The 22,234-nt window shown below is 43.2% G+C and overlaps 1 protein-coding gene across 3 annotated transcripts in view; it reads right to left on the reverse strand.

Annotated features, from left to right (window-relative positions):
• PLAC1 (placenta enriched 1) overlaps window positions 1–22,234 on the reverse strand; it is a 196,070-nt gene that overhangs the window by 43,775 nt on the left and 130,061 nt on the right. The gene's annotated exons all lie outside the window — the stretch shown is intronic.

Raw genomic sequence — 22,234 nt, forward strand, 5'->3', positions numbered from 1 at the left:
GACCAGTGTCTTAGTCTGCTCAGGCCACCATAGCAAAAATATACACAACAGACATTGATTTCCCCCAGTTTTGGAAGCTGGAAAGTCCAAGATCAAGGTGTTGTCCAATTCAGTTCCTGGTGAAGGCCCTCTTCCTGCCTCACATGGCCTTTCCTTGGTGCATCTGGGTGAAGAGAAAGTGAGGGAGTTCCAAGCTCTGGTCTTTTCCTCTTCTATAAGGGCACAAATCCCAACATGGGGAACCCACCTCCATGACCTCATCTAAATCTAAGTACCTCCCCGAAGCCCCACCTCCAAATGCCATCACATTGTGGGTTAGGGTTTCAGTATATGAATTTTGAGGAGACACAGTTCAGTTCATAGTATAAGCATAGCAGCATTAAATAGACACTGTGCATCAGTGGAAGAAATTTTTATTTTTTATTTTTTTTGAGACAGTCTCGCTCTGTCACCCAGGCTGGAGTGCAATGGCGCAATCTCAGCTCACTGCAACCTCTGCCTCCCAGGTTCAAGCAATCCTCGTGCCTCAGCCTCCTGAGTAGCTGGGATTACAGGCGTGCGCCACCACACCTGGATAATTTTTATATTTTTAGTAGAGACGGGGTTTCACCATGTTGGCCAGGCTGGTCTTGAACTCCTGACCTCGTGATCCACCTGCTTTGGCCTCCCAAAGTGTTGGGATTACGGGCGTGAGCCACCGCACCTGGCTGGAAGGGATCTTATTTGTGGGCAAGATGTTAGTGTTGATGCTTTCACCATACCCGGTCCCCCTCAACCCACCAATGGTGTCTGTTCACCTTTGGCTCTTGTACCTCCTAAAATCTCTTCTTGGCCATGGTTTTCCTAGGGTTCCAGTATCATTGCAAAGCTTCCAGGAAACTAGATGAGAACAGTTTTCCTTGGTCCCTAATTTAGACTAGTAATGTTAAATCCTCCCAGGAATCCTTGTCAACATGGAGGGTCACTCTGGCTGCCTTTGCCATGCCCTGTGCTCAGTCCAGATACTTGCTGCTTGCTCCTTACCCATATGAATAAGACAAGGGCATTTTGCATTGGATAGCATAACAATCCATGCAGATCCCACAGCTCCAAAGCTGGTCGAGGGTGACAGGCTGGGGTGCCAGCAAGTAGGAGAGTGACAAGCTGGAGTTTCTGAACTGATATGACTACAACAACCAGTAATCCTGCCTCATGTAAACACATTTATTTGAAATAATCCGTGTTAAGATGTCTCATCCATCTTAAGCACTCAATAAATGTTAATTATTTTACTTTTGTTGAGACAGGGTCTCACTCTGTTGCCCCGGCTAGAGTGCGGTGGTATGATCAAGGCTCATGCAAACCTCCACCTCCAAGGCTCAAGTGTTCCTCCTACTCCAGCCTTCTGAGTAGCTTATAGGATTATAGGTGTGCATCCTCCTACCTCAGCCTTCTGAGTAGCTTATAGGATTATAGGTATGCACTACCATGCCTGGCTAATTTTTGTGGTTTTTTGTAGAGATGGGGTTTTGCCATGTTGCCCAGGGTGGTTTCGAACTCCTGGGCTCAAGTGATCTGCCCACCTTGACCTCCCAAAGTGCTGGGATTACAGGCATCAGCCGCCATGCTTGGCCTATACTTTTATGATAAAGGTATTTTATACATCCTTAAAATTATGTTATTGAATATATCTAGGCATATAAGAAAGTTATTAAGTGAAAGGACATTACAAAGAATGTATACAGTATCATCTCATTTTTATAAAAATGTAATTTATGTATGAGAGATATTGTATAGTAATTTACAGCTCAGGATCTGAAGGTAGGCCTATTTTTAAATCTGTACACTATCACTTATTAGCTGTCTGACCTAGAGTAATTTCTAAACCTCTCTGAGTGCCTTAGTTTCTTTATCTGTAAAGTGGATATAGATATATAGATATATATATACACAAACACACATATACATATACATATACATATACATATGTGTATATATGCATATACACATATGTATATATATATGCATATATATTTGCAATGATATGCTTGCATATCTAGAAACCCGAGAGGTGTAACTGAATTAAAATTTCACAAAAGAATGAATAAGAGTTCAATGCGGTAGTTAGATGCACAGTGGACAACCCAAAAATGAAAACTTTCCAGTGTGCCAGAAATAGCGAGTTAAAAACTACCATGATAAAAAGGCACGAGACACAAGGCAGGCGTGGGTTTAGTGCAATGAGCTGGTTGTCTGCTCTGCCCAACTCTAGGTCACACTTGAACCCCTGGGCTTAGAAGCAGCTCCATGGGTGCTATGGTTTCTCAGGCCTGTCAGCCTCTGGCTCTTGGCCTTCTTGCACTCAAGGGACTCAAAGTCAAACTCCACTCCATCACCTCACCGTACTTGTTCTCTCTTCAGCCGAGATGTAATTGCTCCAATAGCAAACTAGTTTGCAGAAATGCTACTCTGCCTCCCTGGTAGACGACTTTGTATATCTTCCTCCTTGCAAAGCCATTTCTGCTTCTTGTACCACACCTGATTTCATTAGAAAGTATTTGCTTTAAATTTGCAGGGAGAAGAAACTTAAGTAGTGCTCACCAGGACGTTTTGCACAGTCATTAAGACTATAGTTCAAACCCCAGCTTTCCACCTATTAGCCACCTTGCCTTAATCAAGACCCTCAACCTCTCTTTCCATCACTTTCCTTCTCTGTAAAATGGAGGACAACAATAGTACCTCACTTTTAAGGACACTGTGAAGATTAAATGAGATTATGTATGTAAAGCGTTTAGCACAGTGCCGGACACATAGGAAGCTCTCAATACATAGGAGATGCTATCATTAAAACAGGAAGAGTTTGTCCTAAATGAATATCAAATGTTTCATCTCTTATAAGCTAAAAACTACTTGCAGCAATTAAACAGGATTTCTCCGCCCCTAGTTTCTATCCAACAAAGTTTCAAAAATGTCAGGGTCTTAGTTTTAGCCTGGGGCTCCCAAACACAATTGTGCAGATGTTTGTATATAAGGAAATATATCTATATAGAAACATACATAAGGAAATACACGGTCTCCATGCAATCCTCTCTAAGCCCTGGAGCCACAGGGCACTTCATCCAGCAAGGCAATTCAATCACAACAAAGTCATTTTTATATTCCTTTAAAGTTCGTAAAAACAAAATCCTCCTTTTCCAGCCAGATGAATGTATTGGTACCTTTGCTTTGCCCTGCTCCTGAGCTGGAGTAGCTGAATCTGTGCTGAATCCAGCCTCTAAGAGCAACCTTGGTCAAGTGCATGGACCCCCGGGGGGCCCTATTATCCCATTTTTACTTGAGGGTATATGGGGATTGGGCCAGGCATGGGTTTCTCAGGCACACATAGCAGGTAGAAATGATGCTTCAGAGCCTCAGAGCGGTCTTCACATGAAACCACCTCACTCATATTTCTGAAAGAAATGCTCAAATCTGAGATGGGTTGGGTGGCTAACACTGGTAACCCCAGCAACTCGGGAGGCTGAGTTGGGAGGATCGCTTGAGCCTGGGAGTTCCAGATCAGCCTGAACAACATAGTGAGGCCCCATCGCCAAAATAAAAGGAAAAACCTCAAATCTGAGAAAGAAATGCACAGGATGATCCAGGGAACTGAATCCTGAGACCCCTTTGCAGATTTCCCTTTTGTACCTTTCATGCTAAAATGTCAACAGAATTGTGTCCATGTGGGACCAGGTTCATGACTGACCTGTGAAGGCTGAGAGAGCATTTTCCCACCAGAAAAGACTCACAAGACCTGTTACATCAAGTAGAACCATGGGCAGAGGCGGAGGAAGGGGACTGTGGAGGTACTTTGTCATCCCACACCTCAAAGCCTCCCTAGGATGCAGGGCAGTAACTTGCACATAAGTTAGGGCAGTGTCTATGTCAAAAGATCCTCTGTGACTCCTTTGGTGAAGAACCATTGTGCAACATGAAAAGTCATCTCTCAGGCTCTCTCCTTTGCAAGCTGTCTTGCCTGGTTTTCTTCAAGCAGGGCACGTGCTCCTGGATGAAAGAGGCACTTCTCATGCTGTAGAAATATAAAGACCAAAAATGGACTTGCTCCTTACAGAGAGAAAGGTCTTTGTGTTACTCCAAGCAAAGGCTCTAGAGACCAGTGAGCGCTTTCATCCTTCCCCTTTCTCTGTTTCTATGGCTTCATCCTAGCCCAGACTCTGATCATTGATGGCTAGATTCTTACTCCTGGCTCCCAGCTGGACTCTCCGACTCCACTGCCTTTTCTTGCCACTCTGTTGCCACACCTCACTGCCCCTCACCGCCTATCAAATCAAGTCCAGTCCCCTTCCCTTGTTTGAGCAATCGATGCCTTCCATAACCTCTTTAATCAAAATTACCACTACTTCCCAAAGCGACCCCGCTGGCTGACCACTGTGTGAGCCCCTCCATTCCCCCAGCCTGCTCATCCCAACCTCTACGCTCCTGCTTATCTGCCTGCCACACTGCTTCCCTCCACCTCCCTAGCAGCCCAGGGCCCACCTCCTCCACGAAGCCTTCCCTGGATCCTGCAACCGACCTACATCTTCCCTTTGCTACAGTCTCACAGCTCTTAGCTGTACCAGACCACCCAGTGTCTAGTTATACTTTCTTATGATTTTACTTTCATGTATTCTTTTAAAATGTTTATTGCATATATATTTGAGGTGTATAATGTGATGTGTATATATATATATATATATATATACAGTAAAATAATACAATCAAGCATTAATATATCCATCACTTCACATAAGTACCTTTTTTGTGTGGTAAGAGCACCTAAACTCCACTCTCTTAGGAAATTACATACAATGTCATTAACTATAGTCCTCATGCTGTACATCATCAGCTCTTTTTAAAAATTCTACATGCTACATATAAGTGAGATCATCCAGTATTTTCTTTCTATGCCTGGTTTATTTCACTTAGCCTAATGTCTTCCAGGTTCAGCCATGTTGTCACAAATGGCAGGATCACTCTCTCTTTTAGGCTGAATAATATTCTGTATATATGATACACACACACACACACACACACAATATACATACATACCACAATTTCATTTTTTATGTAGAGATAGAGTCTCACTTTGTTGCCTAGGCTGGAGTGCAGTGGTGCCATCATAGCTCACTGTAGCCTCAAACTCTTGGGCTCAAGCTATCCTCCCACCTCCACCTCCTGAGTAGCTGGCACTACAGATGGGCAATATCATGCCCAGCTAATTTTTTTTCTTTACTTTTGTAAAGACAGGGTGTCACTATATTGCACAGGCTGGTCTCGAACTCCTGGCTTCAAACAATCCTCCTGCCTTGGCCTCCCAAAGCATTGGGATTACAGGCGTGAACCACTGTGCCCGGCCACCACAATTTCTTTATCCATGCATCCATCCATGGACACAAATTGTTTCTGAATCTTGGCTATTGTGAATAATGCTGCAATGAACATGGGAGGACAGATATCTCTACGAGGTGCTGATTTCATTTCCTTTGGGTATATATCCAGAAGGGGAATTGATAGGCCATATGGTAATTCCACTTCTAATTTTTTCAGGAACCTCTATCCTGTTTTCCACAATGGCTTTACTCATTTACATTCCCACCAGCAGTGTACAGGTGGGTCCCTTTTTCTCCACAACTTTGCCAACACTTGTTGTCTTTTGACTTGTTGACAATAGCCAACCTAACAGATGTAGGGGATATCTCATTGCGATTTTGATTTGCATCTCCCTAATGATTAGTGATATTGTGCACCTTTTCATATACTTGTTGGCCGTTTGTATGTTTTCTTTAGATAAATGTCTATTCAGATCCTTTGCCCATTTTTAAATCAGGTTATTTATTTATTTTGCCATTGAGTTGTGTGTGTTCCTTACATATTTTGGATATTAGCCCTTTATTAGATATATTATTTGCAAATATTTTCCCCCAATCTGTAGGCTGCCTTTTCATTTTGTTGATTATTTTCCTTGCTGTACAGAAGCTTTTAGCTTGATGTAGTCTCGCTTCTTTATTTTTGCTTTTGTAATCTGAGCTTTTGGTGTGATATCTGAAATATCATTGCCAAAGCTAATGTCAAGGTGCTTTTCTGCTAGGTTTTCTTCTAGCTTTATGGTTTCAGGTCTTACATGTAGGCCTTTAATCAATTTTGAGTTGATTTTTATGTATGGTATAAAAGTCTAATCTCATTCTTTTGCATGTGGATATCCAGTTTTCCCAACACCATTTGTTGAAGAGATGCCCTTTCCCCATGGTGTCTTCTTGGCACCCTTGTTAAAAATTAGTTGACTGTGTATGCTTGGGTTTATTTATGGGCTCTCTATTCTATTCTATTGGTCTATGTGTCTTTTTTAATGCCAGAGTTATACTGTTTTGATTACTATAGATTTTTAATATAATTTTTTTTTAAGAGACAGGGTCTTGCTCATCGCTCAGGCTAGAGAGCAGTGGCAAAATCATAGCTCACTGTAACCTCGAACTCCTGGGCTCAAGTAATCCTCCTATCTCAGCTTCCCTAGTAGCTAGAACTACAGGCATGCGCCACCATGCCCAGCTAATTAAAAAAAAATTATTTTGTAGAGACAGGATCTTGCTGTGTTTCTGAGGCTGGTTTCAAACTTCTGGACTCAAGCTATCCTCCCACCTTGGCTTCCCAAAGCGCTGGAGTTACAGGCATGAGCCACTGGACCACCTGCCTGTAATATAATTTGAAATCAGGAAGTGCCCCCAACTTTCTCTTTTTCTGCCTCTGAAGATTGCTTCACCTTAGCTGGGCGCAGTGGCTCAAGCCTGTAATCCCAGCACTTTGGGAGGCCGAGGCAGGCAGATCACGAGGTCAGGAGATGGAGACCATCCTGGCTAACATGGTGAACCCCGTCTCTACTAAAAATACAAAAAATTAGCTGGGCATGGTGGCGGGTGCCTGTAGTCCCAGCTACTCAGGAGGCTGAGGCAGGAGAATGGCGTGAACCCAGGAGGCAGAGCTTGCAGTGAGCCGAGATCGCGCCACTGCACTCCAGCCTGGGCGACAGAGCAAGACTCCGTCTCAAAACAAAACAAAAAAAAATTGCTTCAGCTATCTGCGGTCTTTTGTGGTTCCACACAAATTTTAGAATTGTGTTTCTCTTTCTGTGAAAAATGCTACTGGAATTTTGATGGGGATTACATCAAATCTGAATATCACTTTTTTTTTTTTTAGACAGTCTCTCTCTGTCACCCAGGCTGGAGTGCAGTGGTGCGATCTCGACTCACTGCAGCCTTCGCCTCCTTAATTCAAGCTATTCTGCTGCCTCAGCCTCCCAAGTAGCTGGGATTATAGGCAGCCGCCATCACGTCATCTACAAAGGGATAATTTTACTTCTTCCTTTCTTTTCTTTCTTTCTTTTTTTTTTGGGGGGGGGGTGTGGGGAGACTTGGTCTGGCTCTTTTGCCCAGTCAGGAGTGCACTGGCATGATCTTGGCTCACTGCAACCTCCACCGCCCGGGTTCAAGCGATTCTCGTGCCTCAGCCTCCCAAGCAGCTGGGACTACAGGTGCAAGCCACCATGCCCAGCTTATTTTTGTATTTTTAGTACAGGCAGGGTTTCGTCATGTTGGCCAGGCTGATCTCGAACTCCTGAACTCAAGTGATCTGCCTGCCTCGGCCTCCCAAAGTGCTGGGATTACAGGCATGAGCCACCATGCCCGGCCTACTTCTTCCTTTCTTATTTGGATGCCTTTCAAAAAAGGTGTGTGGTTGCTCTGGCTAGTACTTCCAATACTATGTTGAATAGAAGTGGCGAGATTGGGATCCTTGCCTAGTACTGGATCTTAGAGGAGTAAAAGCTTCCAGTTTTTCCCCATTGATTATGATGTTAGCTGCAGGCTTTTCACAAACGGTTTTACTGTGTTGAGGTAAGTTCCTTCTATACTTAATTTGTTGAGAGTTTGTATCAACAAAGGATGTTGAACCTTGTCAAATGCTTTGTCTGCATCTATTAAGATGATCAGGTGGTTTTTAGCCTCATTTTGTTAATGTGGTGTATCACATTGACTGATGTGTGTATGTTAAACTCACCTTGCATCCCAGGGATAAATCCCACTTGGTCATGATATATAATCTTTTTGATGCATTATCATGAAATTCTTGCCACTCCAATCTGACTATATAAGCCTTTCCATGTGCCCAGCTCTGTGCTATATTCAGTTATACTCAATAAACTCAATATTCTAAAATGAATACCCAATAAACATTTCTTGCTAACACACGAATTTTACTTATTTACAAACCACTGCATTTTCACAAAGTCCTTAAAACTTCTGGACCTCCTTTATCATTGCTGCAATAAGTGGCTTCTCCAGCACCTGCTCTGCTTACCGCATATGGCTGTTTTGAGGATAAAATGAGAACAGGGATGGGAAGGCCCTTTGGACACTATTATTGCTGCTGGGTCAAAGCATCGACTGGAGCTTTTGAGCTGATTTGACTGCATCAATTGTTCCTCCCTTTTCCCTACATAGAACTTCTGGGTTTAATAGTCAAACACGGTTTCAGGGCTCCTCAACAGTTTCTAGCAGAGGACAAGTGTTGAACAGGCCAAACCCTATGTTTTGAATAAAGTGACAAAGGTCCAACTGGTTTTGTTCCCATGCCCATGGATGGACCACTGAGCATGGCCCCGGGCAGCAAGGTAGCTCCCAGACAGAGCTATCCATATCCTCAGGAAAGAGCTCTGGATCTTCTTAGAAACTTGCTTATCAGCACAGGTACCACTGGCATTGCTATTTATTAAGCACTTACTATGTTTCCAGCACATTATATACATCATCTCACTTTTTTTTTTGAGACAGGTTCTCACTCTGTTGCCCAGGCTGGAGTGCAGTGGTGCGATCATGGCTCACTGTAGCCTCAACCTCCCAGGCTCAAGCAATCCTCCCACCTTAGCTTCCTCAGTTGCTGGGACTACAGGTGTGCACCACCATGCCTGGATAATCTTTTATTTTTATTTTTATTTTAGTAGAGACGTGCTTTCGTTATGTTGCCTAGGCTGGTCTTGAATTCCTGGGCTCCAGCGATCTGCCCACCTCAGCCTCCCAAAGGGCTGTGATTACAGGCGTGAGACACCATGCCCAGCCTCATCATCTCACTTATAATCCTCACAACAACCCTGTTATTATTCCCACCTGCCAGATGAAAACTGAGGCTCAGAGAGGTTAAGTGACTTTCCCAAGGTCACAGAGCTCTCTGATTCTAAAGCTGAAGTCATGCAACAAAGATGTCTGCCTTATAGGCTGTACTCTGGGGTTGACAACTGAGGACAAGGAATTAGAAATGTTATCAAATAATACCTTATTTTAGTCTACAACAATTGCCACTCAACTCCTATTAGCATGGTTAATACCCTGCAAATACGACAGAGAAAAAGTCAAAGCTTGGCACTATGTCCCATGGGTACCTATCCTTCAGAGGCAGCAGAAGGAGGAGAACCAGACCATGCAATTGACAGAGACAAAGCCACCTTCTTAATAAATTGCAGTTGAAGCTGCATACTTTAGGACTCACAAACACAATTATAGTTCCACCATTTTTTTCACCCAGTTTTTCTTCACCTTTTTGGGTGTTAACCCTTTTGAGAATTTGAGGAAAGCTGTAGATCCTCTCAGAAAAGTATGTAAAAGCAAAAACACAATTCTGCACATAGTTTCAGAAAAATTCACCCAGTTTCCTGTAGCTAATCCAAGAGCAACAGACCCCATGTTTAAAACTCCTGCACTAAGAAAACCTAATTCTGGCTGGACGCGGTGGCTCATGCCTGTAATCCCAGCACTTTGGGAGGGCGAGGCGAGCAGATCACGAGGTCAGGAGTTCAAGACCAGCCTGGCCAACATGGTGAAACCCCATCTCCACTGAAAATACAAAAATTAGCCAGGCATGGTGGCATGTGCCTGTAATCCCAGCTACTCGGGAGGCTGAGGCAGGAGAATCATTTGAACCTGGGAGGCGGAGGTTGCAGTGAGCTGAGATTGCGCCACTGCACTCGAGCCTGGGTGACAAAGCAAGACTCCATCTCAAAAAAAAAAAAAAAAAAAAAAAAAGAAAAAGAAAAGAAAAGAAAAAGAAAACATAATTCTATGTTTTAGAAAATGATAAACTAGAGATCAATGATTTCTTTAAATAACAAGCCAATCTAGGGCACAAAAATAAGGATTTGCTTTATGAAAATTTTGTTTTCAATGTCTAATTGCCAGCATGAGGCACCCTTACAATGAACATATCTCTATTTCCCTAGTGCCCCATGCAGTTAGAAATGATGATGGCACAGACGACCATCATCAGAACTGTCCAGAACACAAAGCTGGAAACTACAGGTACAGTAGGCAGTAAGTTTTTTGTTTGTTTGTTTTTTTGTTCATTTGTTTTGTCACTGGAGGGTGGACAGTGACTTATCAGATAGGAATAGCTTTACTGGATGGGGACTAGACTATATGACTTTATTAAACAGCACCATTCAGTATCATGAGTCAAAGGTTCTAAGACCCATGTAAACCTGGAGAAGACTCAGACCACAAGTCTGTTCCTGCTAAACAGCTTATGGCTTCATGAAAGGCCAGGCACCTGATGGGACAAACTAAGTAGATATTGGCTGACTCACTTGAGTCTACAGTCAACCTTCTTATAGTGGCCCATGTTATTTCAAACAGCAACTGTTAGTTCCTTGCCAACTAGAGGTCCCATTGTTCTTTTACAAAAATATTAGATAATCCAAACCCAAGTCATTCCAACACCATATCCGCCTGGCCTCTTATATTTTGAGTTGACAAGTTCTTACCATAATCTTCAATAGCATTGTTAGTCCTAGCCTGATATTTCTTCTTCTAAGCCCTCGTCCAGTGTTTAAGCCCTCATATAAAAGGTGCTTAGTTGTAAGTCATAGATCCTATGTGGTGGTCCTATAGAACTTTCTTCTTTAAAAACCTTTTTCATCTGAAAGTAAGAGGTTGTGTGGTACGTTAGAAGGAGCACCAGATGGGGAGCCCCTAGTTCCATCATCTATTGCCTCTCCACCTCTCCGATACTCAATTCCCTCTATCAGATAGGTGACAGTCCTTACCCTGCTTATCTCACAGGAGCCTCGAAAGATTCAAATAAGATAGTGAGTATACAGATAATGTATTAAGCGTAGTGTTAGAAAATGAGAACTCATAACCACGATTTCATTTAAGCTTCAAACCAACTCCATGAACTATGCAAATCCTTACCTTTCTGTCATATATCAATTCACTTTCTTGACATATTCATTCATATATTCATTGCTTTCTTTTTCTCTCTCACTCTCACTTATTCAGAAAACATATTATTACTAGGCACTATGTGTAGCTAAAGTATTTACTGAATCAGAAACAGACTTAGAAAAGTAAAATAACACTTCAAAGCTTACACTTCTTGGGTCACCCTTCACACCCAAGGGAACTAGGACACTCCCTTCTTCCTTCTCCCCTCTCCCCCTGCCAGACCAGTTTGTTTTCCATTACTCTACATTGCCTGTTCCAGAACATTTCCCCCATTAGATTAAGAAATTTTTACTTGCTTATGAAAAATAGATCCTTGGCCAGGCGCAGTGGCTCATGCCTGTAATCCCAGCACTTTGGGAGGCCGAGTCTGGCGGATCACTTAAGGTCTGGAGTTCAAGACCAGCCTGGCCAACATGGTGAAATCCCATCTCTACTAAAACTACAAAAATTAGCCAGGTGTGGTCGTGCGCACCTGTGATCCCAGCTACTTGAGAGGCTGAGGCAGGAGAATCGCTTGAACCTGGAAGGTGGAGGTTGCCGCGAGCCGAGATCGTGCCACTGCACTCCAGCCCGGGCAACAGAGCAGGCTCTGTCTCAAAAAAAAAAAAAAAAAAAAAACAGAAAAGAAAAGAAAAAAAAATCCTTGGTCTTGTTTGAGACCTCGGAGGCAGTTAGTCCTGTTTTCTCCTTGTGAGCATGAGGGTGAGGCAGGCCCCTTGGACTTGAATCCTCAATGACTGAACTGTTTGAGTTGTATATGGCTTTCAGAAGATGGCTGAGTATGTTCACTCTCTCTTTTTCCCTGCTGCCCTTTTCTATTTTGCAAGTTGTAAATAAAATGTGTCATCCCCAAATGCACCAGGTGTCTTACACTTTCTAATTGAGCAAGGCAGACTCTTTTCCAGCCAACAGTCTTAAAATATTTACCCAAATTTTGGGTTCACTGGATTACCGCTTTAAGCTGGTGAGCAACCCAACTGAAGGTCAATGTTTGTTTCCTAAAGTTGTCCAATGTCTGTGTGGTACTCAGACCCGAAAATGATAACGTTACTCCAGATTGCAAACTCCCTAGGGTGCATCCTGGAGATGGAAGCCAGCCCACAATATTTTCTGATCGGTCAGCATAAATGATCCTCTCTTTTGAGTTCAAGGTGGGCTCAGAATTGAAACTGTCTTGAGATAAAGCAGATCAGCCCCAATTCACCCCTGGGGGAAGGGCTCTGAGCAGAGGAATGTGAAAGGCCCCTCCAGTCAGGGAAGGCATCTGCTCCGCTTGGCTTTGGGCTGTATCAGTTGGCAGATGAAGCTCCGTGCAAATGCTGGCCAGACCAAAATGGTGCCGAGACAGCCACAATGTTGTTTAGAAAAAAGAAAGGAAACATCTGCAAATCCTGCCTTGGTGCTGAGCGGGGACAGCCTGCTGCTTTTCCTCATGGGCCCACGGTGGGCTACCTCCTGACTGATCAGAAGGGTTCCCTGAAACAAATGCATTTGAAAGATATTTTCCATCCCCCGCCTCCCCCCTCCACAGGAAATTCTTGTGTTTAGTCATCCTTACTACATGGGCTGAGTCAGCAAGCTCTGCTTTAACCACAGCTGCTTTCAAATGGTAAGTTAAGACCAGTTAGTTGAATGAGGAGGCTTGGCTGAAACACTCTGACAGCTGGAGCTCCAAAATCGGATGGGTAAACTAGAGGAATTGCAATTTGGATACTGCTCAATACCTTCGAGTCCTTCTGGGTGGGCCTCAGTTACTTTTTTAGTACATTGATACCATGGAGCATTCCAGAACTAGAAGGGACAGCACTTTGAGTGCCTTAAGAGATAACTATGGTGCAGTGGCAAGCTGTGTTGGCCTAAGATTTAAATCCTGGTCCTGCTAATAATTTGCTATATGACTATAGGGCAATTATCTCCTCCCTCTGTGTATTAGCATTCTCAATCCTTAAAATAGAGGTTTGGATATGATGACCTCTAAGGGTTCTTCCTGCTCTGGTGGTCTATGAAACAATCTAGGACAGATGGCCAGCCACTCTTTTCCCAATTTACCAGGGGAAGACACTACATAACCTGTTTTGGGAATGTGGCCCAGCATTTTATCTGTGTGTGGTAAAAATGTCTTCCCTGGGTCTAACCACAATCTGTTTTCTCTTGTTTGGGCCTCTGTAGACATGGAGCACCCTCAGGGAACATTCTTTTCTAAAGATCCTTTGTCAACTACAAGAGCCTTCACGTCTGAGCTCTGTTAAATCCTCTGCAATGGCAGATAATTGCTTATTGCTGGGGTCTCAGTGAGCACACTTTCCCTCTCATCAGATAGTTTTTCATATTTTTGGTCATTATCACTGACTTGTGAACCCAGGGACACTAAGGCTGGGCTAGTTGGACAGTAGCTCTATAGAAAAGGGAAAGTCATCTATTCCAGAGCAGATACAAGTTGTTCTTACAAAAGTTGTCCTAGACCACAAAGAGTCTTGGACACAAGAGGGAGGATGGCCCTGTGGAATCCAACTTTTCAACTTCTGGATCCATACTTGGACATTTGAGCCCAATGGACAAATAGTTAACATTTGCCGAGCACTTAATATGTGTGTGCTACTTGTTGTTCTAAGCACTTTACATGCCCACGTGATCTTATCTAATCCTTGCAACTGCACTCTGCAGTAGTGTGATCATTATTCGTATTTTACAGATTAGGAACCTGAGGCACAGAAAGGTTAATTAACTCACTGGAGGTAAACAGCTAGTAAGCATTCTAATCCAGGAATGCTGGCTCAGGGATCTCTGCTCCACACCATTATGCTTCTGAGTGGGGCCAGCTGCATGGGAGGACTGAGGCTAGTACTGATGATTCTGGCTCCTGTGAGGGACAGCCCGCCCCACATGCCGCATGTGCCTGCATCTCTTGTCAGGTGTCGGTTCCTGCCCTGGTTCCCATGGCATTCTGTGCCCCTTCTACATAGAAAGAAGCTTCCTCATGCAGAGCTGCAAAGTGTTGACTTTACAACACCGGAAATGGGTCATGTTTTCCTTTTAAAAGGGAAACACAAGGAAAGAACATTATATGAAATTAGTTTCCCCAAACTAAAGAAAGTGTTGGAAGATAGCCACATTCCTCTCTGCTGATAAGTGCATTAGATTTATCAAGTGTCAGAGTTTGGGGAGAACTTGTAGCTTGACTAGTCCAAGTCCTTCGTGTTACACATTAGGAAACTGAGGCTGAGAAAGTGGTATTAGATACATGCAGATCAAGGGCCAGGAGAGCTCTTAAAAGGTTGGGAAATTGACAGAAATGACACAGACTAATTTATAATTGCCTTTTAAGCCAATCCTACAAAGGAATCTGAAGGACGGATTCATCCACACTGGAACCACTTTTTCCAGTGGGCTGCCCCAACCCCTTGCATAACAGGGATTCCATAAGCATGAGCTTCAAATGCACTGAGATGCCACCTGGCTACCACATTCAGATGATCAAGGTCCATGGCTAAACGGTAATGTTCCTATAACCTTCCTTAACAGCAAACCTGCTTACAGAATAGATCCCACACCAATAACCACAAAGGACTTTGGGAAAAGCCCCTTCTGTTGAAAAAGAAGCTGATCAACCACTGAACTAATGACTGTGATACAAAGAAAAGATACCTCTCAAAGCCTACTACAATGAGAGCAGAATGGAGCCATCTTACTTTTCAGTACTGAATGTGCAGATGTTATTGAAATATTTTCAAGCCAAAGGCTTGTAAAGTATTACTTTAAAATAAATTATGTGATAGCATAAATTTTCACTGATCTTAACACAAGAGTCAACACAGAAAAGCTAGAAGAAGAACCTGGGGCTTTGTATGTGGTTAAAACTGCCCAGGAATTGGCCCAGGGGAACAGTATCTTAATGGCTGTTTTCAAAGAAAGATCCTCTTGCATTCCCCAGTGTCAACCTACAATGTATTTTCCAGTCTCTTCCTCCTAAACTCAGAAAAAAGGTGTCAGCGTTTAAAAATACAAAGTACGCAACGGGAGATCTTGCCTGATTTGCCTGCTAATGAAGCAGATAGATAGATGATAGATAGATGATAGATAGATAGATAGATAGATAGATAGATAGATAGATAGATAGACAGGAGAAACCTTATTAAGTATCATGTCTCCTAGGTGCAACTACAGCTAGACTCGAACAGATCTTTAAAAGACCCACATCGTATTTTGGGGCATGATCTATTACAGCCTACTGACTTTCCCACATGGAAAGTCAGCCACATACCATCTTACAAATAACCAAATGAACTCCCCTTCATTTTATATGATAGCTGAAGCCTGATTACCTTTCATAATCAGCCAATATCTTAATTCATCCCAGGTTGCAGCTGGGCTCCAGGAACATGGAAGAAGCTTGGTTTAGGAGGGAAGGCAGAGGGTGAGAGAGAAATGGGGTATATGTGTACATGTGCATGGCACACAGAATCACTTTTGAAGATTTTTATAGGTAGTCAGTACTTCTAAGCTAGAAAAAACCTGCCTTTGTAGTGTTAGGGGATGACATTTCATTGCAAAAATAAATGATTTGGTCATTACCATTTCATGGTTGCTGGCAACCACCCTCCTCTGCTTTCTAACAATTTCCATTTTAGGCACTGACAAGCCCTTCAAAGTGATTCAGCCAAATATCCACCCAAAGTTGCGTATTTGGCAGTTTCAAACTGAGAAATCTGGGGCCTCTGGGCAAAAATGTCAGAAAGGGCTCCCTCCTTCTTTGTCAGTTGTGAAACAAACAGATCACCATGAACAGTCACTGGGGGCTCCTTGGGCAGCCATGACGAAGGAAAGGGAAAGAACGGAAGTTGTTGGCAGGGGCTACTTCCTTGGCTTCAGTTTTTGCTCTCTCTCCATTGCTGCTTGCACTTTTCCTGAAGGCCAGCATTGCCTCAATCTTTAACCCTAACCAAGGCGAGGCACCGCTTTTCCGCAGGCAAGTGTCCCCTGCAGAAAGAAAGTGATGACCAGGAATGGAAATCACTGGGAAATGGGTCTCAGAGGCTGTAGGGTTTAAGAATATTTTGGAAGCTCACCTCATCCAACTGGCTGAAACTCGCAGGCTATCACCATGCATCCTCACTGGGGAACTTTCAGGCTGGTCTCTGGAACCCACCTGGTCCTCTGTGCCCCGAGCAACCACAAAGCCTAGAGCACTTTGGTTTGCACAGTGAGGAGCAAAAAGTGGAGCAGATTTCAGGGAGCCTCCTGCCTGACCAGTGACTTCAAGAGCCTGAATCCCAAAAGTGCTTTCACACACGTTCCCTTCAGCCTGAAAGGTGGCCCCCTTCTCTTTATTCAGAACTCACTCTAAATGCCAGGCCACCATGGCGACGCCATCCTGACCCTTAGTCCATGCCCCACCTGTATTTTTTCTTTTGCCATTTGTAATTCTATATTTGTGTGTTTACTTGCTTTTCACTCACCTTGCCTATGAAACAGTAAGCTCCCTGAGGGCAGGGGACACTTCTGTTTTGTTCAACACTTTACTCCCAGTGTTTATCAAAGTACCTGGCACACAGTAGATGCTCAGTAAATATTTGTCAAGTGAATGAATAAAATAGTGGTATTCTGTACCTAGTTCATTTTGTGGAAATTTAAAAGGTAAACCTATTGTCTCCATACATAGGTCTCTCCATAAAAGCTTGCATTGGATTCTGTTGTAACCCATCTCTCTGGGAGAGACAGCTTGCCTCAGCTATCTCTCTCCCCATCTACTCCCTTCTTCTTACTTGGCTCATGACACCCAGGATCTGGCACCAGGGCCTGGTAGCTTTTTGGCCAGAGGCAGTTAGTACTGGGGAGGTGCCAAGCAGAACTGGCTCTGCTAGCAGTGAATCAAACTTATCACTTGGAGGGACAGACCATTATACTTCATAATAACACTTGAGTTTACCTTCCCTTCCCTTTGGGGGCTGTTTTAAAGAAGTTATTTAAATTCCCTAACTAAAAACAATAGCCAACCTTCTCAACTACAAACAAGTTGTTATTATTATACCTGAAAATTGCCCTGTATTCAGTTTGCCAATCTTCCTCCTAGAAGCCTCTCAGTAGGCTGTCTATTAAATGACAGCCACACAGGAGGATCACTTGAGCACAGGAATTGAAGGCTACAGTGAGATATGATCACACCACTGCACTCCAGCCTGGGTGACAGAGTGAGACCCTCTCCCTTAAAAAAAAAAATGACAGCCACAGCTATCCAGCTGCTCAACACTTCAGCATAGTTCCCCTTCCCTCAAAATTAAGTAATGAAGAGAGATGAGTTCCCAGTTCTCCACTTGAAAATGGTTCCCAAAAGGGTTACTGTGTCTTCTGTTCCCTTTTTTCCTGTAATTAGCTTCGACAACATTGATGTTGTTTGGTAGGAATGGTATGAAAGGCCTTGTGCTTTTTGATTACACTTTTGAATGATGACCAACTAATTTATTTCTGCTATAGTATATCTACCAAGGAAGGTTCCCTCCCACACCCCTAATTTAAAATAATAATCACTCAACTATGAAAATCTTCCCGAAAAAGTCTATCAAAATTTAAAATATGTTTCTTTCAGGCCAGAAATTCCACTGATTGGAATTGATCTTATATACATACCAGTATACAAAGATATACGTATATCCAGCATGCTCACTAGAACAGTGTTTGTCGTAGTAGTACTCCCACAGAATGAATGCCTAAGCAGTCACAAAAGGTACAAGGCAGATTTATATGTCTTGTCATAGGAAGATCTCCACGATATCCTAAATGGCAAAAGCAGATCCTGGCACAGTAAGATCCTATTCGTCTTTGGAGTCTGTCAGTTTCTCCTTCCAGTTCTATTTCACAGAATTCTTTATTTTCATTCCCTTTCATTGGTTCTGCCTCCTAACTGGTTCCTTGGTCCCGGGGCCTATCTTTCCAGTTCACTTTTTCCACCAGCCAGAATGAACATTCTAAAATACCACTTTTGTCAGATCTCTCTTCTATCAGAGGGAGAGTCTCAAGCAACCAAGCTGTCCCAATTACAGAGGCAGGATGGGGGAGTGTTTCTGTGCTCTGGAATTAAGGGAGACCTGGATTTGAGGGGAGGTTCCACCACTGACTAGCTGTCTGACTTAGGGAAGATGAGTTAACCTCTCTGAGCCTCGGTTTCCTCATCCGAAAAATGGAGGTAGTGCCTACAACACAACTGTAGGATGAAATAAAAAAGGATGAAATAAAGGTAAAAGGAGGAAATAAGAAAACCATGTAAAGAGCTCAGCATGGTGCCTGGCACGTCGTAAGTGCTCAATAAATGGTAGCTATTATTAATGTTATTATTAAACCAAGAATTGGTTTACTGCAAGCATTAAAATGCTTTTTAACTTCACAACACCTTCAGAATAAGGTTTGCACACTTTCTTCACATTTACTGGGCATCCCATATCCACTGTGTACAGTAAAGCTGCTTTTTTCAGTCTGTTTTTCCTGACAATCACTGCAAAGGCTGTGCATCTCTCTTGTACTCCAGAATCTGGTGAATGTGTCTAACTCAGAATAAGGTTTGTACACTTCCTTCACATTTACTGGGCATCCCATACCCACTGTGTATAGTAAAGCTGCTTTTTTCAGTCTGTTTTTCCTGATAATCACTGCAAAGGCTGTGCATCTCTCTTCTACTCCAGAATCTGGTGAATGTGTCTAACTCCCCTGGATCCAGGACCTTCAGGAGTTTCTCTATATACTTTGATTATATGACATCCCTTCTATGCCTTCATCTTCCCCAACTATTTTGCTCTAATCTTTCCTGCCTGGCCTTGTAAGGCAGCTTCCCAATGCCCTTGACCCTTTCCTGGTTTCGTCAAGACCTTCTTTGTGGCTGCCTGTTTGGTGTTTCTCTTTTTTGGATTGGGTGACTGTTTTACTCCACTAATTCTTTAAAATGAACAGGGCTGTTAGCTGGTACTGTGGAATGAAACGGCATGCCAGTTTGGTGTTTCTTGTAGAATCCTAATGTTATGCCTGTATTGTGAAAGGGCAACAATGTTTTCTATATTCCATTTTGATTCTGCCTCTTTCATTTAGTGGGTTCCCTGAATTCTGCCTGGAAATGAATTTCCTCTATGACCCTGGGCATGTGTAAGAGGCTCCTGTGCCTGTTTCCTTATCAGTGAAGTGAGAACGCTGGATCATAGTTTCTAGTATGTCTTCCAGCTCTGATGTCAGGTGTGGATGGAGTACTGATGGCAGACTAAAGTACTAAAGTCCTCTCATTATATCCACCCCCATACTGGGGCTGGGCTGGTTCAAGTTGAAATTAGCTATTCTGTGAGACAGTTTCATTTATTTCTAAGAGCCCATCTTTTGACAATTCCTCTAATGTCCACTAAATATCAAAATAATTGATTTTTCCATTTTTCCAGGGCTCACCACAGCTTCAACTTCCAAGTCCCACTTACATTGAGAAAACCCCTGCATGCTGAGCTCCAGTTAGATGTGATGGCAAATAACTTTCTATCACCACCTCTATCCTCAGTAATTCTCATCCTCACACATGTACATCCCTTGGTCTCTTACAGGCAAATGCTGACTGGTTGATTATTTGCACTGATGATTGCAGCATGCCCTCACTTGGATTTTGCCTCCAAAGTATTTTTATTGAGAGTTTTTCTATTAAACATACAGTAAGTCCCAAGCTTGATTTTTAACTGATCCCACATGAAGGAGTGATTTTCAAGTCAGACACATGAGGAACATCTGTTCCATTTATTTGAATTCAGGCGGTCCCATTATTATTACTATTATTATTATTATTATTATCATTATTGAAGCTGACTGTTGAGTATCAATATTTGTCTCTTTCAGTTCTATTGAACTTTCTTGAGTGCCGCTCCCATTCGTGAATTTTTAAAACATATATCCTGAAGTCTTTAAAACAGTGGAACAACTCACATTTTCCTTTTCCTTTTTCTTGAGTTTTGTTGCAGAACTTGGGTCAAGCCCTTGTGATTTCTTGTACATGTGGTTGGGACATGAGAGTCCCTGTCAGATGCAGCCAGAGTCACTGCTCAAAAGTCCAGACATAAGGTGCACAGCCTTTGAGGCTGCCTCATGAAGGCCATCCCAGACCTTTGTTTGACACAATCCGATCTTCAGTCTTCAGGGAAAACTTCACTGATCTGGGAATTCACCTGCAAACTGGAGGTAACTGAGCTGAGTTGTAGCTCTCTGCAGCCTCTAGATGTGTTTGGACCAAAAGTTCTCACCTTTGATGTCAGGACACACTGGTGTTTGACAATCAGTTATTATTTCTTTCTTTCTTCTTCTTCTTCCCTTTTTTTTTTTTTTTTTTTTTTTTTTTTGAGACAGAGTTTCGCTCTTGTTGCCCATGCTGGAGTGCAATGGCGCGATCTAAGCTCACTGCAACCTCCGCCTCCCAGGTTCAAGCCATTCTCCTGCCTCAGACTCCTGAGCAGATGGGATTACGGGCATGCGCAACCATACCCGGCTAATTTTGTATTTTTAGTAGAGACGCGGTTTCTCCATGTTGGTCAGGCTGGTCTCAAACTCCCGACCTCAGTTGATCTGCCCTCTCGGCCTCCCAAAGTGCTGGGATTACAGGCATGAGCCACCATGCCTCGCCTCACTTATTATTTATTTCTAATAATCAAATACCAAAGCTTGTGTATGATTTACTTAAAAATAAATTTGAGCAGATTCAAGGATTTCTCTATAAATAACTCTCACTAACATACCCATATGCTTTCATGAGTGGGAGAGAAGGGGGTGGGGTTACATTCAGCTCTCTGGGAACTAAAGAAAACTCTGGGTGTGCCCAAGGGCATATAAATACTAGGGGCACTCATGCCAGGCTACTAGCCCTGCCAACACATGGGTATTTTCACAAGGGGCTCATGAGATTATTCCCTTGCCTATGGGGTCTGTCACAGTGGGGATTTAAGGGCGGGCAAGATGGGGCAGGCAGCACATACCACGAAGAGAGTATGTTGCCTCTAAGTAAGTAGACTGGCTCTAAGTAGGGCTGAATACATGATAAATAATGGAAGGACTTGAGTTGGAATCTTAACTGCTAGTGCGATCTTGGCCAAGCTACTCAATTTCTCTTAGTCTTGGACTACTCATCTTTGAAATGGGAACATTATTATTATCTACTTTAGAGAGTTGTTGTGAAGATTAAACAGAATGGTGCAAATCAATCACCCAGCATGTGCCTTGATTAAGCTAAGTATTCTAAAAAGCAGTAGCTGCTGCACCTGAGGAGGAATTCTCATGTCTATTACAGTGGGTACTCAAAGAATGCTGGCTTGACAACAAAGACCACATACTGTATGATTCCGTTTGTATGAAACGTCCAGAATAGGCAAATCCACAGAGACAGATAGCAAATTAGTGGTTTCCGGGAGCCAGTGCAGGGAGGGGATGGGAAATGAGTGCTTAACAGGTATGGGGATCTTCTTTGGCGATGATAAAAATGTTCCAGAACTAAACAAAGGTCATGATGGTATAACACTGTGAACATACGAAATGCCACTGAATTATGCACGTAAAGGCCTGGGCCCTAGCCCCTGTCTCAATGCAGCTGGGGGTTTGTTGGCCCTCTTGGCCTTGCCTCTGACCTGAGCCCATGTAGGAGGAGAAAGAATAGTAGGAGTGGAAAGGTGCCAGCAAAACCCAGAGCTTTAAGCCAAGGCCCAGCAGAAACAGTGGTGTCCAACTCAAAGCCACCATTCCTTAGGCTGCTCCAAGCTGACCAGCCCTGGTGGAAGCCACGGATGGCCCTACTCTTGAAAAAGGTCACTCTCCACACTTCTGCAGGGAGCACAAGGAGGCTGATGTTATTATTAAGCCCTTACCGAATCCTCCTTGAGCAATCACCCAACACTCCAAACACCAAGATTCTTGAGCTGCAATCAGGAATGTCCCTGGAGTGAATTAGTTTTGGCTGG

This window comes from Pongo pygmaeus, chromosome X (assembly GCF_028885625.2).
Source record: "Pongo pygmaeus isolate AG05252 chromosome X, NHGRI_mPonPyg2-v2.0_pri, whole genome shotgun sequence".
Taxonomy (NCBI): domain Eukaryota; kingdom Metazoa; phylum Chordata; class Mammalia; order Primates; family Hominidae; genus Pongo; species Pongo pygmaeus.